Source organism: Etheostoma spectabile, unplaced genomic scaffold (assembly GCF_008692095.1).
Source record: "Etheostoma spectabile isolate EspeVRDwgs_2016 unplaced genomic scaffold, UIUC_Espe_1.0 scaffold00018829, whole genome shotgun sequence".
NCBI classification, from domain to species: Eukaryota; Metazoa; Chordata; class Actinopteri; order Perciformes; family Percidae; genus Etheostoma; species Etheostoma spectabile.
The window spans coordinates 1-17,585 of NW_022604501.1; the positions used below are offsets into that span (position 1 = coordinate 1).

General features: G+C 41.4%; 1 pseudogene; it reads left to right on the top strand.

The window, feature by feature from the left end:
- Window positions 1–163: 163 nt before the first annotated feature.
- On the top strand, window positions 164–15,965 carry LOC116682685 (semaphorin-3ab-like; annotated as a pseudogene).
- The last annotated feature ends 1,620 nt before the right edge of the window (window positions 15,966–17,585 follow it).

Below are 17,585 nucleotides of genomic sequence, written 5' to 3' on the forward strand. Positions count from 1 at the left end.
AGCTTTCTAAAACCAGGCTGTGTCTTTCAGACACCCATGGAAATGTAATGAAATCATTGAAATATTAACCTGATGGATTCGTTTTAACTTACATGCTGGCCAGTTTCTGTGATTTTTACAAAGTGATTATCATATTATGCTGATGATCACTTTTCATGCAGACATGCTGGAGTCTAACAACCCTGTGACGTTTGAAGGCCTGGCCAACAGTTCGGCTTACCACACCTTCCTGTTGGACGAGGAGAAAGGAAGACTTGTTGTGGGAGCCAAGGACCACATCTTCTCTTCACCCTCCTCAATATCAGCAGAGACTACACAAGGTAAAACAAGATTTTACTTTCAGTCAGTCTGTCTGGTGCTTTCATCCGTCCATCATTTCATCATAATTTAAGTTTGTTTTGTGTTTCTGACTGACTTAATGACTGACTTTTGTGGCATCGCTATCCAGAGTGCCAGTCAGGGGTTCAGGTATCTCGGAACAGTCTTTCTTTTTCTACAGAAAATAATCTAATGAATATTTCCGACCAGGGCTGTCGCACACGATCACACGCTGTGGCAGCATGTTAGCTGCTCTTGCACACCTGGATGAATAATGGAGTAAACTGAAACAAAGTGGATAACAATTGCATTGTGACCCCAACATCCTCAAATATACACATGCGTGCACACAAGCAGGAGCTGTATCGACTCACTCTATTGAACTGATACGGGGAGGAGGGTGATTCTTCTAAACATGCACAGGAACTGTGTGTGTGTGTGTGTTGCAGATCCCTGGCCGCTTCTCCACCAGAAGAGATGAATGCAGGGGGCAGGAAAAGATCTTTCGGTGAGAAACTAAAACCATCCATCTTGCAAGTGGGTGTCAGCATTTTGCCCCTCCAGTCCGACAGATGTTGTTAAATGTCTTTGTTCTTCTGTGCTACGAAAGAAGTGCAACTCTGCTGACTCAAAGTAAACTTCCCTTGTAGTTAAACTGGGATCATATTGTATGTGTGCTCCATTATTCAGTATGACATTAATCTTACCTTTCAGGTTGTTGGTGGTTGACATATCCAATCAGTCAAATGGACATCAAACGCTTCGCTCATTGTAGGACTGATCATAATCTCAGAGCCAAGATGAGAGCCATAATTTTACCTTAATCACTTATCAAGCCTCTGGGGCATGCCTTTAATAGAGGGAGGCCAGGGAAATTGCTGTGCTTTCTGCCAGACCTATTGGTATATTACTGCAGGAAAAAAAATACTGTCACATATCAGGGATCATAGGCATTTGTGCTCCCATGTTATTAAACCTCAGGGAGCAAATAAAAACAGGGTTGGCTTGATTGGCTTACTATAAAAGGATCCTTCAGACAGAATAGTTTGCAGTATTTCAAGTGGAAAGGCTAATTACCCCATTTGAATTAGATAAACTGGTGTCACTCCGTACAGGTACATTGTTGTGGCTGGTATGCATGGTAATTAGTTAACTAATTACCTAAATAACCTTTCCAAAATTACATAATTACGAGGATTATTCTCATCCTGCACCGGACAGTAACACGTTTGAGAAAAGAACCACCACAAACACATCTGGTATTTCAGTTCTAAAGCTTAACAGTGTATTTATTTGTTTAGGACAAGACTTTTGTATTTAATTCAACAAGCTGAATTTAAAGTTGGATCTAAAAAGAAAAAAAACAGTTTTGTGGGATTATGATCCAGGCCTTTTCAGAATTTTACCTCACTCAACCTTTGCATGACAAGCCAGGCCTCACATCCTGTTGTGGCTGTGTCCGGTTTAGAGCACCTTGTGTGGTGTGGTAAAAATCTTTGTAAACACGCTGAGAGGTTGTCTCTGCTCCTCTTAAGATGTATTATGAATTCTATCTTCCATATAGCTAAGGCAATAGCTGGAATGTAAAATCATGGCAATGCTGTGTGCCTCAGTTTCTCTGCCTGGATATTGGCCCAGCTATCCTGCCCTTCTGTATGGTTGATTTAAAGCGCCATGAGTCCTTTGTGTGTTTTCTGTAAACATTGTGGCATGGATGAATAGGGTGCCCTGAGGGGTGGTCTTTCTGTTATAGAGTCGGAGGAGAGGAGAGATTAAAGAGAGGTGGAGAGAGGTGGAGAGAGGTGGATAGAGGTGGAGAGAGGTGGAGGAGATGGAGAGTGAGTCTGCTGATGTCCCCTGAAGTACGTAAGCAAAACACTTCAAAAGATATAAGCAAGGAGGAGAGAAAGAGATAGATGGCTGTGAAAGGGTGACCGTTACACAAAAAAAAGGAAACTGAGAAAAAAGAAAGAGAAAAAAGAAAGCTGTAGCTATTGCATAGCCTAACCAAAGTCAATGTCCACATTTAAATTGCGAACTTAAAAGTAGTAGAAGGGAAAATATTTTCTGGTTAGGTGCAATAATCATATTTTGTGCTTCATGCTGCAGATTAACAAAGTTCCATATGCCTGATGTGTGAGCTTACTTTCATCTGCACAAAATCTAAAACCAAATCCAAGACATTTTTGTAAAAGCCATGTGGATAACATTTGTGATTAGATTGTAAGTGGGATTGTGTTTTTAAAGATATCTGCATACTATTTACTATTCATTACATACCTGCCAATGTAAGGTATGTTGGACACTCAGGCATGGTTTAAGTCATCAGTCTGTATCAGCATGCTAAATATTCAGAGGTATGACAGGTACCACAGTGCAAAGACATCATGCATAGTCACGTGTTATTTCTTTTGCCTGTAACAATGCTCATCACTAGGCCCATTCACCATAGGCCATGTAAATCCAAAGACAGCTGCTTAAATGACAACAAAAGCTTACGCAAACAGAGGGTGCTATCTGCTGATGACCTAGTAAGCCAGTCATGCATTATGTGTCGTGCTATTCTGTTTTTCTCTCTATTTTTAATATGTGATGACACATTCAGTTTATTTGAGGTCAGGTCTGCTCAGGCATGTACTGCTAAAGTACAAGGAAATAAGCCAAATGGCAACATAGCAATGCATACAACATAAACAGATGCCTGATGTGCCACACATGCACACGCACACAAATACACGCACGCACACACATACACACACACACACACACACACACACACACATTACAATCCAGAAAAACACTTGTGATAAATGTTTCCTACAATGATCATAATCATAAAACAAACTGACAGAAGGTCCCAGTAGAAGAACATCACTTTTGTATACTCTAATGACAGAATAACAGTAAGCCAATGTTGGCCTCCATTACTTTGATTGGTATCCAGTGGATTATATGGTTGACTTTTGTCTACCGCCTCTTTTGTTTTTCTATAGTCTAAATCCCTCCTGTATGGCTTTCACAATTATTCCATGGTAAATTACACAGCTCATGTGCATAAAATATCTGAAGCCAGCAGTGAAAGACATCATTGAGTTCAGAGAGAAAGACTGTAGCATGTGTGTCCGGGTGGAGCTGGGGTGGGAGTGCTGTACTGTATGAAGATGAAGTGAAACAAATACAGAGTCATGGATAATAAAGCTTAGTTTGGTCATAATATTATTTCCAGATTTATTATTCAGCACAGTGCTAGAGTTGTATAGTCCATTTTCTGGGGGATTACAGGACATTACAGTAAGCTTTGCTCTGTTATCATTACAGATTTCTCTATTTAAGTCGTGAATTTTCCTCGGCACCAGGGCTCTTAGTGAGGTCTGACCTGTTCATTTATCCAGCTGTTTCACCACTTTTTGCTAACACAACAAGCTGCGGTGGAACTAAAGACTGTAAAAATTCTGACTTCACTGGAATATAGTTTTGTGTCAAAAGTTGATTATTCATCCTGCTTTCTGTTCTCTGTCTCTGATCAATCAGAGGGAGTGCTCAAATTTCATCAAGGTGTTGCAGCCGTTCAACCAGACCCATCTCTATGTGTGTGGGACAGGAGCCTTCCACCCTGTGTGCTCCTACCTGGAGGTGGGCAAGAAAACAGAGGTACAGGCTCACATTACATTGTCTACACGATGTAATGCATGTTAGCATTACAGTATATAAAAACCAAAACGGGCTTTATATCATAATAAAATTAAATATTTAAAGTTGTAAAGGACCATGTGTAGTCCGGTGTATAGTATAAGTATATTCTGATTCGTATGAAGTACATAAAATGGTTTCATTCAGCAAAATGAGGTGGAAAATTACACATAGGGTTTCAAAGTCTGCAAGATTTCCAATTCATCACTCTAATGTGGAACTGCTTAATGTGTATGTGTGTGTTCATTCCAGTAGGAGCGAAGGAAATTGCTCTCTTCTCCTCCAATGTCTCTGAGTCAGGCTTATAAATGTGCGTTTCCTATTCATTAGACGGCTATTTAGAGACAATTAAATGCAGGAAATATCTCTGAGAAAAGCCATCTACTGTATAGGGATCATAAGAAATGTATTTCATCTAATGGCTTTCCTATGATTGTAGAGGTCACCAAGTCACAGAGAGCGATGAGATTTATTGTTTTCATTCCAAATCCTTGACTCCAAACCTAAGTCTCTCCAATACCTCAGATTTGTCCTTTTAAAACGTGTTTTTTTACACTGTATGGCAATGTCACATAATGTATTCTTTATCTGCTCCGTTAATTAACTATTAATTTGCCTGTTTAAAACGCCTGTCTGTAACTTTCTGTCTCTTCATGTCCAGGACAGTGTGTTCCGACTGGAGCCTCTCATAGAAAATGGCCGAGGGAAGAGTCCCTACGACCCCAAGTTGCTCACTGCCTCCATGTTAATTGGTGAGTTAACCGACACACTGTGCTGTTTTTCTGGGTGTTACAGCCAGGTCATATAAAAATATGGGAGTCCTGAAAACACCCTCTGCCTTGCTCTTTCATTTCAGCAGACACATAGGGTATAAAATGTGAATAACAGAACAGGGCATATCTGTCATTCATTACAACGGATCTGCTCTGTAGTTTGTATATACACACTGGAAACCCTCATTGGCAGGACTGTAAACTCTATTTCAATCTGAATTTACCTCCTTTAAATTCTGGGCGTGCATAGCGGATGCCACTATATTGAGCTTTATTTGCACTGAATCCCCACTGTTGGCAAATAAAGCAGGACTATGTGAGCATCTTCCCTCTCTACCCCCAATTATTGCCAGTCACATTGTGTTATATCACATTGTTTAATCTAGCAGATGGCCATTTTCCAGCCCATCACCCCTCATCTCCTCTTCCCTTTCTCTCTCCGCTCTCACCAGCATTATTATGTACTCCCCCAGTCTCACACCTCTGTCCTGTCCCTCCTTGTGTGTCACTCCATGCGTTCACCCTTCCGTGCTTCCCTTCTCAGCCCTGCCTACTGTGTTAATGTCAATTTCACACTCCTGATGTTCATCACATCCATCACTGTCATTGTTCTCCAAGAACTCTGTGTCCACCTGTACTGCTAAGTCCCTGAACACTTTCTCAGATTTTTACACCTGCATCACAGGGGGGAATCACCTCGGATTGTTTCATCATCTGGTGTTACTAAACTAGCATGCTTCATTCTTCTACTATCAGATGGAGAACTGTACGCTGGGACATCAGCTGACTTCATGGGGCGGGACTTTGCCATCTTTCGCACTCTTGGAAAGCATCACCCAATCAGGACGGAGCAACATGATTCTCGGTGGCTTAATGGTGAGAGCGAATAGGAAAATACCTGTCCAAGTATAATCGTATTCATAAGCAGTTTCAAATACGTAATACTTTTGGGGTCCTTCACTTTGTCTGTTAGTCAGTAAGTCTTTACATTTACTATGCTGAACATTTCCACTGTCGGTTGGTGATGTCAAGTCTGATGCTCAGTTCTGACCTAGGGATTGCCTCTTTTATTTTCTATTTATATATTGCTGTCAGGCCTGTTAATTAGTAGTTTTAAAATAGCTTTCCACTTTTAAGTGGATGACACTCAGCTGCACTTGTATATTAAACATGGTGTTCTTTTTATCAGCAAACAAAATACCTAAAGGATTGCCTGCACTATGCACTATTGCACTATGGACAGACAGACAGATAGATAAAACAGAGGTCCTTGTTATTGTCAACCCTGCAGTGGTCTCTGAGTATTGATTTACCCTTGTCTCTGTTTGTGTGTCTGTTTATATCAAGAAACATATTCTATCTTTTAAAAGGACTGAGAAATGAATTCATTCTTCTTGTTCAGCCAAAGAGGTGTAGCTTTGCTGCAACCTTTTTTTTAACAAAGAGCAAGGAGTACATTACTCAAGTGGGCTTTTCTCCAATGGCTGCCTGTGGAGTTTAGAATTCAATATTAACTTGTGTTATTACTTAACAGGCTCAACATGACAAAGCCACTTTAAATGAAGGGATACACTTTGCTGTCCTTGTCCAGTGCTCTTGTGTTTTCTATCCTGTCTGTTTGATGTTTGTGTGTCTCTCTCTATGTTTTGCAGATCCCAGGTTTGTTGGTGTTCATCTGATTCCAGAGAGTGACAACCAGAAGATGACAAAATCTACTTGCTCTTCAAAGAGAACGCTTTAGATGGCGAGCACGCTGGGAAGGCCACACATGCTCGCATCGGACAGCTCTGCAAAGTATGCACACACACATCAACACACACAAACCACATGTCCATTTATACACACACTCATGCAAGATGGCTCTCACGGAGAAAAATTCAGATGCACACAAAGGAGAGAGACAAAGGCGCACGCACTCTCACATGGACATGTGAAATAGCTTCTGTATCTGGAAAAACACTTGACGGGTGTCTGAGTGGCTTTCATAATGGCAGGTTTCAGCGGCTGTTATCTGTGATTATTTTTAGCCTGGAGAAGAGTGGGCTTTGTTGTGTGTGGTACAATTAGCCCCTGAAGACAGAAACCTGAGCAAAATGTTAAATGTCACCAGAACCTGAGAGGCAAAGGCGCTGTCAAGGCCTGCGCTGTTATCGTAATGCCAGGCTTTGGCACTGATTGGGTCTGCTACACCCTTTGGCTCCAGGGGATGGTTATGTTAAATCACTGGCCTTCTATCAGCTTTAACGTTCCAAATCCTATTTTTATTTATAAAGCCGGAATCCACCAGGCTGACTCTAGATCAGCGAATAATGTCCAGTCTCAACCTCCCATTTAGCTGCATATCGTGACTCTGTCATAACAGCCTGATTACCCAGTATGTCAGGAATCTGCTATGCTCAACAAAAGACAAGCCATCCATTATGCAAGATGTGCTATTAATTTGGCCCAATGCAAATTTGGACATATTCTAATTTACTGTCATAAATCAACACTAAGTGGGATTAGTTTTTATGAGCCAGCACTTTTTGCCTCTGTTTGTGTGCCATGTTCGGGAAAACAAACACTTAACTGTGAGGCACACAGACATATATTATTAGGGTGTGTACTGGAACATAGAACTTTAGAGAGAGTCATATTTCTTCACATTCGCACAGCATTTAGAAAACACACCATTTAGAAAAATCCATTATTTATCATGAGGATGATGTCTGATGTTGCTGAATTGTACTATAAAAATAAGGCTGCCTTGCCTTGCCTTACAAGTGTAAAGTTTTATATATTAGATTTTTCACCATCAATGAAGGGAGATAATTAAGAACATAAATTGAACAGAGTAGGCAATTATCATGCTGTATATGCAGCCACACCAAATTCAACCAGAGGTAGTGAGTCATACATTCACAGCTCAGCAGTATGGAAATAGGCAATGCAAGCTTACGCTTTTTTTTATCTGTCCAACAGAATGACCTGGGAGGCCACAGGAGTCTGGTAAATAAGTGGACCACTTTCTTGAAGGCTCGACTTATTTGCTCTGTGCCTGGCAGTAATGGAATTGACACACACTTTGATGAACTACGTAAGTGAATGCTCCACACCTTGAAACGTGTTTCATGCATTATTTCCTGAAGATGAAATGCTTTATTTTCATTGAAGAATATTTCTGTAATAGATAGTGCACTCTCTTTGGCTTTCAGAGGATGTTTTTCTCATGAGCACGAAGGATCCTAAGAGCCCGATCATCTATGCAGTATTTACCACTTCCAGGTACTGTGGCTGACTTGGAAATAGTTTTGGTCATCATCATTACGGATTGCATGATTTGTGTTTTCAACGAGAACCTGACCTTTCCTTAACTGACTCATTTTACTGCCCCTTAGCAACATCTTCAAAGGTTCAGCTGTGTGTATGTACAGCATGACAGACATTAGGAGAGTGTTCCTGGGTCCTTACGCTCATAGAGATGGACCCAACTATCAGTGGGTGCCCTTCCAGGGACGTGTTCCTTACCCACGGCCCGGCACAGTGAGTACACGCTTAACTGGGATGTCAGTGTGTTCTGATCTGATCTTGACAATTAATTTTCAATCATGTCCTACTGTAATTGTTATAACTATGAACTATTTTCTTCACAGTGCCCAAGCAAAACATTTGGCGGATTTGATACAACCAAGGACCTTCCTGATGAAGTCGTAACCTTTGCCAGAAGCCACCCAGCCATGTTTAACTCTGTCTACCCCATTAACAATCGACCAATCATAATCAAAACAGATGTGGACTACCAGTTCACCCAGATAGTGGTGGACAAAGTAGAAGCAGAAGATGGCCAGTATGATGTCATGTTCATAGGCACAGGTATGCACCTATATTTACATTTGCATACATGTATACTGTAAACTAACCTGATTTATTGCCCAATTGAAATAGATCACTCAAGGCATGTTTGCTTCCTTTGTCTGCTAGACATGGGGACGATACTGAAAGTCGTATCCATCCCCAGAGGCTCCTGGCACGACCTGGAGGAAGTCCTATTGGAAGAAATGACTGTCTTCAGAGTAAGACATTCTCTCATCACTTAAAAGTTAAAGGACAACTGAAGAATCTGCAAGTGTTGTCTGATAAATTTGTTGATGTGTCATTTATTATTTGTGCAGGAGCCAACAGCCATTACAGCAATGGAACTGTCAACAAAACAGGTATTCATTGTAGTTCTTAATGCATCTATAAAGAAACTATAGCAACACATCAAAGGAGGAGCAGATCAAAGGACTTTAGCCAACAAGGAGATCTCAAGCTTGTATCAAGATAAGTCTGAAAAGAAAGATGACCTCAGTAACTGAGTTCAGGGAAGGCTGGAGATAAGCCTTCGGATTGGATTAGGGAAATATGAAAATATTATTTTTATTATATTGTTTTTGCATGTGTCTGAAAAACCTGTCTCTTAGAGAGTGAGAGCGTTTCCTGAAAGATGAACCACCTCCCTTAAACACAGAACAAAGAAGCAGTTGTTTAGAACACTTTGAGATGAAACACTTTAAGGCACACAGATCTCAATTGTTGGCTTTTCAGCAACAGTTAGCACGTCAACTTAAATGGCAGGGAGAGACAAAATGAGACATGTAATTGACAGGTAGGAGGGTGCTGAGCACCTGTAATAAGATGGTCTGTTCACATTCCTGACTTGTATTTTCGCTTCATTGAACCACACAAGCTAAGCGTATTACTGAAAGTGCCGCTCTTCCAAATGTAAAACCTAAATATAAAATATCAGATTTTGAAATTAAGTCTTTCTCTTTTTTACCCTCACAGCAACAACTGTATCTGGGCTCAGACATTGGTGTGTCCCAGATGCCTTTGCACCGGTGTGAGGTTTATGGGAAGGCTTGTGCTGAATGTTGCCTGGCAAGGGACCCTTACTGTGCATGGGACGGCACTGAGTGCTCCAGATACTTTCCCATGGCTAAGAGGTACTGAATATATACTTACACATTCATGTCATGTCGTCACCCTGCCATTGTGTTTTACAAGCTGTCTGACACCTTGTACACAGCAACTAATTAGCGCTTCAAAACACTGAGCTGGTATTTTTGAAGTTTGGCTCAAATGCAATATAATACTTCCAATCAACAGCAGGTAATTTAACACACAAACTTATGTTTACACATTGGATTTGATGCATTCTTTGGATAATCAGGACATTCTTGAAACTGAAACCGATGCAAGTAGCACAATTCGGATGTGAAGAGAGGTGTGTTTGTGTATTGCATAAGATCAACCTGCTTTAGATTTGAACATGTACAATGTACAACACATGTTTAATCATGCTTGTTTAGGAATTAGGAATGTTTTTTCAGGAGTAAAACCGGATTATATACCAGGCTTTTAACGCAGTGATTGAGGACATATGCAGTCAGACTGCAATGCAGGGCTGGAGCTTGGGCACATTCATAGTGCAGGCTTTGTATATTTGCCAAAAGCCCCTAAAGGTAGAGGGTCGTGTTTCTACCAGAGAGCTAGAAATATAACCTGCCTCATGTGTTTACTGTAAATGAGACCCAACGTCTGTGATGTCTGGAGGCTGTCTGGGTGAACCTGGGGTGAGGGCGGTTTTAGAGGTTTGGTGTTAGCAAGGTTGGAGTGATGGACTGATCTGTATGTGTTCATGTATGTGTGTACCTGTGGTGCTCTGTGTGCAGCCTCCCACTCATAGCTCCATGGGGCTTATTGATTTGAATGCTTAGCTGCACAGTGTCCTGTTCAGGTTGTTAGTTGGACTCCAGAGTCCTACCTTTAAACATAACACAGCCAGAACAAACTCTTACATCCAATTAATAGTGTTGGGGTTAGAACAATAGTAAGAAGAGGGGGAAGAAGTTACCAATTTGTTTTTGGTGTCTCCATAGCTTCTTCATTTATTGTTTACAGAAAATAACCTGAGGGTTATGTTTCACATCGTACCTGAAACTCCATCTCTTGCAACCCAGTGAGACAACAAGCTGAAATGATTGATTAGGTTAGAATTCCTCTGTCATACAGCCCTATAATTAAAGCTTTTCTACGCTGCTATGGGCTGCCTGCTGTTGGTTTACTTATTTGTGTTGGCTTCTACTATTGCTGCACATCAAAACACCATTCAAACATGCACCTACACACACACAAACTCCCTGCAAACAGTTGTTCTTCCTCTCACAGATATACACACACACACACACACACACACACACATGCAGTACAAAGAAGCCAGTGTATCTGCTGACTCATTAAAGTGTTTATATTTGTGTTTCTGCAGGAGAACAAGGAGGCAAGATATCAGAAATGGAGACCCACTCACACAATGCTCAGATCTGCAACACCATGGTACATAAAGAAAAAAACATTATTTTACTAACTATGGTAAAATAAGGGCAATGTGTAATAAGATAATTTAACGTTGGTTTCAGTACAGACATAATTAATTTGACTAATACCATATGGGATTTTTATTGTATTTCCAAATTATAAATTGAGGAGAGCTTTTGTTTTAAGGATTTATTTTTCTTTGAACATAAAAATGATCCCAACGCTGCTGTTGGCCTTTCCAGTAGCGATGTGAACCGTAGAGAAGCCAGTTGAATGTGTGTGTTTTATGTGTCTCTGGTGGTGTGAAGATTAGAGTCAGTCCATGTGAAGCTTCTAATTAACATGGTCAGGATTCCTCCAAGCCTCCTGTCTGATGTCAAACCCTTCACTATACTGCCCTGTTAGTGGTCTTAGTCCAAAAGCAAGACTAACACTTGTGTATAATAGACTGTGATTATATGTATTTCATTTAGTGTAAAGAACAAAGAAAGGAACAGTTATTGAAAGCTTCTATGAAGGAGTGATTCAGACACACAAAAAATACTGTAACCTGTTGCTACCCATTCACTAGTAGTATAACACTTTTGATTATACATTTTACCCAACTACAGGACTCTATAAAGAAAGGACAAACATTTACAACAAGGATCAGGAGACCAATCAGAAAAAAACTGTCCATACAGTGTAATCTCCCTGACTGAATAGTATTACACCTATTTGACTATATAATACTATAATAATATAATATATACTAGAAGAAAGGGACAAGAGATTTGAAATAAATAATGTATAATGCAGTCACTGAAAAAATTCTGAAAAAAACAGGATCCTACCTCAGGCAGTAGTTAGAAAACAATGTTTTTTTACATTTCTGTCAAAGAAAAGCAGAATAGCAGGGATAATATCATACAGAAAATCACTAATAATCACAAAAGCTGGCAGTAGAACATAACATGTATCCATCATCACAACCAATATCTGCACAAACAACGTGCACATTTCCTTTAACTAACTTATTAATATAAATAAGGGAGTGAGTCCTTACCCCAAGTGAAGGAGTTTAAGTACCTTGGGGTCTTGTTCGCGAGTGAGGGGACTATGGAGCGTGAGATTGGTCGGAGAATCGGAGCAGCCGGTGCGGTATTACATTCCATTTATCGCACCGTTGTGACGAAAAGAGAGCTGAGCCAGAAGGCAAAGCTCTCGATCTACCGGGCAATTTTCGTTCCTACCCTCACCTATGGTCATGAAGGCTGGGTCATGACCGAAAGAACGAGATCCAGGGTACAAGCGGCCGAAATGGGTTTCCTCAGGAGGGTGGCTGGCGTCTCCCTTAGAGATAGGGTGAGAAGCTCAGTCATCCGAGAGGAGCTCGGAGTAGAGCCACTGCTCCTTCGCGTCGAAAGGAGCCAGTTGAGGTGGTTCGGGCATCTGGTAAGGATGCCTCCTGGGCGCCTCCCTAGGGAGGTGTTCCAGGCACGTCCAGCTGGGAGGAGGCCTCGGGGAAGACCCAGGACTAGGTGGAGAGATTATATCTCCAACCTGGCCTGGGAACGCCTCGGGATCCCCCAGTCGGAGCTGGTTGATGTGGCTCGGGAAAGGGAAGTTTGGGGTCCCCTACTGGAGCTGCTGCCCCCGCGACCCGATACCGGATAAGCGGATGAAGATGGATGGATGGATGGATGAACTTGGGTGACTAATATATTCTTATTTTTCATCTAGATGAACTAAGTGGGCAGACGACTCTCGTGGATAAAACTGTGTATGGTGTGGAGAACAGCAGTACTTTCCTTGAGTGCAGTCCCAAGTCCCAGAGAGCTCTGACATATTGGCAATATCAACGCTCTACTGATGACCACAAGCAAGAGGTTGGAACTACCTCAGCACACACTTCATCTATTTTGTTGAAAAAGACTCATATACAAATCTGTCTGCAGACCAGATACATAATGATAGTAATAATGATTGTTTTTAGATAATACAGTATCATATTATTTATTCATATTAATTAAGATTTAATGCCATGGTTGATTCAAGTGAAATAAATGTTGTTTAATCAAAACAGCCTTGACACACAGCTAATTAGATTTTTTGGGAAATGGTGAATGTCATATAAGTCTGGCTTTATCGCTTTGTCTTTGACTCTGTCTCTGTCATTCTGTAGATCAAATCGGAAGAACGTTTTATCCGCACAGACCAGGGCCTACTGATTAGGACACTTAACAAGAAGGATTCTGGGATGTATCTGTGCCAGGCGGTGGAGCATGGCTTCATGCAGATGCTTCTGAAAGTGACCTTAGAGGTCATTGACAGCGAGCGCCTGGAGGATCTGCTACATCGCGATGAAGAGGCCGCACTCAGCGTCCCCGCATCGGATCTTCCCCCACCTCAAGAAACTCCCAATCAAAAGCTGTGGTACAGAGACTTTCTCTCTTTGGTCAATCACCCGACTCTCAACAGTGTGGATGAGTTCTGTGAGCAGGTATGGAAAAGGGAGAGAAAGCACAGGAGACAAAAAGCTCACCTGGTACAGCAAGTACAAATACACCAGCAGCAGCAGAAGGTTGTGAACCCTCGCACCCACATGCATGCTCAAGGGCTGGCAGCTAAGTGGAAACACCTGCAAGAGAGGCAGAAGGGACGCAACCGCAGGACCCATGAACTAGAGAGGGCTCCCCGCAGTGTCTGACTTATAAACCTTGACTTTTAACACCCAAACTTGCAAACACAACCTCATTCTGTAACCCTGATTAACCTACCCACTTTTCTCCTTGACTCTGAGAAACAGACATCATCCACAAAGACTGGATAGAAAAGTTAAACTGGAACTAAAGGTAATACTGGCCTGATCTGCCAGCTGGTGTGTTCTGTGCGTGGGCAGCCATGTTTACAGTACGACAGTACAGAGGACAGCAGGAAACAGGATGTTGTATCACGCCAGACCATTCAAGCATATTATCTCAGCTGGCCTATGTGGCCTGAACACTGCAGAGGGACAGTGTCAACCGGCACAATAACTGGATACATTTACCCATCCATACAGATATCACAGACTTCACATTGAGATGTCAATGGCATTGTCTCATGGCATGCAAGTTATGTGTCTTTTTCAGTGTGAAACAAGTATATGATCATTTCTTTTTTTACTTCACAAATATGAAAGAAGAGGAGGTGTGATTGTATTAAAAAAAACTGAGAGTAAATGGACTTGCAGTGCAGTTATAAGCACAAAATAAGTGAAGCTCATGGAAAGCACATATGTTCTTTGGATGTTCAGTCAGTTTTGGTATTATAGATGGATAAATCATTCAACATGAGAAAGAAAAAATGCCCAAGCACTGCAAGAAAATGGGAGGAGAGGTCACCATTTGTCAACAAATACAACTATGTAGCTAAGATGTGTAAATACTGTATTCTATGGCGTCTCCTCATACTAAAGGGAATGGATTGCAGTTGTATTTAACATTTATTTAAGAACAAGTCATTGGAAAGCAGTTGTATACAGGAAGATTGTATACTAGCCTGTGTGTCCATGCCCTACATAAGCTTCCCAAACAAAGTCAGGTTTTGTTATTCTGTTCTGTTCATCATTTTTTGTTTTAATCATCAGACTCCTTTCAGTTTCAACAGTCATTGACTGTCACTTTAGACAGAAGGGATGTTTGCCAACGGCATCATCTCAGTGCATGAAATCTCATACTGAGTTCTCTTCCCTGTTCATTTGATTTGCATACACTTTGTTTCTACTATATGTGTATTTATTGATATACAATTATGTATATTGTGAAAATATGTGCAGGCTTTGGTTTAATTAATCTGACAGGACCAATCTCTTAAAATAACTTTATTATCACAAATACTGTAGTAAGACTGGATGTTATTTATCAATATTGGTCAATATTACATGCATTACATATCAGATGCACTGAGCAATAATCCAGTGTCCTTACTGTATTTTTTTCTGCCAGATTCATTGCCTCATGTTCATGTTCTTTACAGGCAGCGCTGTGTAACAACCTTATTTCACTGCATGTGAAATTACAAACTCTAGTTTTTCCAATTACAACAATCCTTTGTTATTAAATGCACACACAAAACCACAAACCTGGAATGTAGCTGTGAACATTGTGTAAATGTAAATAATATGGTCTATGTTCGACAAGTATGACACTGTGTACTAGTGCATGTGAATACAATAGTGTTCCTGTTTCGCTTTAGTAATGATATACTGGTCTGGTGTTGTCACCGTTATTCTGTTGTTTGGTAAGCAGTACACAATATTAACTATTTCAAAGATGTACTTACTATTTCTGTTAGGACTCTGAATAATTGATCATTCCTGAGGTAGGTATTCATAAAGAAAATATACCCAAGATCTAAACAAGATCTCACAAAATATAAACAAGATCTAAACAGGGTCTCACGGTGGATTAATATGTCCCCAGATCTGAACTGACAATGAACAACATTGAACAATGTCAGTTGAACATTGCAACACATCAGTATGTCCAATGACCTTGTGTAGTGAGTGTTTGCAAACCTCATCTGTTTTTGGAAGCCATGATGGATGATAAGAAACAGCTGGAGTTGTCCCTTGGGAAGCAATTTAAGGCTAACAAGACAAGTTCAACACCAGAGTTGTGGAACTTTCAGTAGAAATGGGCTAATGATAAGATCATTATTACAAAGAGAAAATATAGAGTAACTCACATCTGTCTTGGATATACAGTGAAAGTGAGGAAATGAAGTGCTGCTGCTGCTGCTGCTGCTTTTTGGCATGATGATGATGATGAAGATGATGATGGTGGTGATGTATTCTACTGATCTAATAAATGTCTCTTCATGAAGTGTTGGTTTCATTAAATCTATTTAAGATCATTTTTGGAGAGGTGCATGTCAGCCAAACCTGATATGCACCTCTTAAACAATGTAACTACACGGACCGCAGCTATTGTGAATGGTCCCCTTGACCGTGGCTTGGTAGCATTGCATTTCCCCCAACTTATTTGTGGATTCTCCTTCTCCAATGACAACATGAAATTATGGAAATGGTTCATTTTTCCTACTACATATGTCCAACCATGATCAGAAAGCAAAGGGGAAACACTTTGTTTCTACCACTATGCGTCTAGAGTCGGTACTTTGCTCCGAAGCTAATCCCCTACACACACTTCCGACGTGCATACACATGCCATCCCTGCTAATCTAAAGAGATCGTAGCCAACACGCACGCAAAAGTATAAACTTTAATCCTGCTTCAGTCATACACACCACTACACCACCCAATGCAATCTTACCATGAGGAGGCAGTGTGTCAATGAGCACCAAGCCTTGTACGGTTCAAGCTGTGGATATACAAAGGAGGAGGAGAGCAACCTGCACTAACAATACGAAACACAGAGCTGACACCGTCTAGATGCCTATAGTTTAGCTAAGTGTAAACACAGTAGGCATTGGCCCAAAAAAATTAACAAAAGATAACAAAAGAATAACAGTAGAAACAGTGACTGGATTGGCCCCCTTTGCAAGAACACACAAACTCTTGAAGCACTGTAAAAATGCAGGAGAAAACCAGTGCAGTATTTCCAGAGCTCTACAGCCACATCGGCTGTTGGGGGTCATGTAATGGCCCGAATAGTGTTTCTCTGGTTAAGTCATTTTCTGAAAACCCTAACCCTAACCCTAACCCTAACCCCTAACCCCTAACCCTAACCCTAGCCCTAACCCTAACCCCCTAACCCCCTAACCCTAACCCTACCCCTAACCCTAACCCCTAGCCCTAACCCTAACCCCCTAACCCCAACCCTAACCCCCCTACCCCTAAGCCTAACCCTAACCCCTAACCCTAACCTTAACACCCTGAACCCTAACCCTAACCGTAACTCCCTACCCTAACCCCTAACCCTAACCCTAACCCTAACCCTGACCCTAACCCTAACCCCTAGCCCTACCCTTACCCCTAACCCTAACCCTAACCCTACCCCTAACCCCTAACCCTAACCCTACCCCTAACCCTAACCCTATCCCTAACCCCTAACCCTAACCCCCTAACCCTAACCCCCTAACCCTAACCCTAACCCTAACCCTAACCCCTAACCCTAACCCTAACCCTAACCCTAACCCCTAACCCTAACCCTAACCCTAACCCTAACCCTAACCCCATGTTGGGTGTCTAAGAATCCGGCTTGAGGAGAGGATTAAAAAGAACCAAGTTTGAGCTGGCTGCGACCTTCCTACGAGGACTTATGAACTTTCTTTTCGTCAAATTTTGACAATTTTTTCATATCTCGAGAACCGTAAGTCGTAGAGACAAGCGGACACTTCTGGCGTGTCCAGAGACCCCCAAAATGGGGAGGCGGAGCTTGGTTTCATCCCTCTATCTCCTTTCGTTTTTTGTCTATTCAATTTTTTTCGTCAAGACGTGGTGTTTACCCCCTATCCTAACCCCTAACCCTAACCCTAACCCTA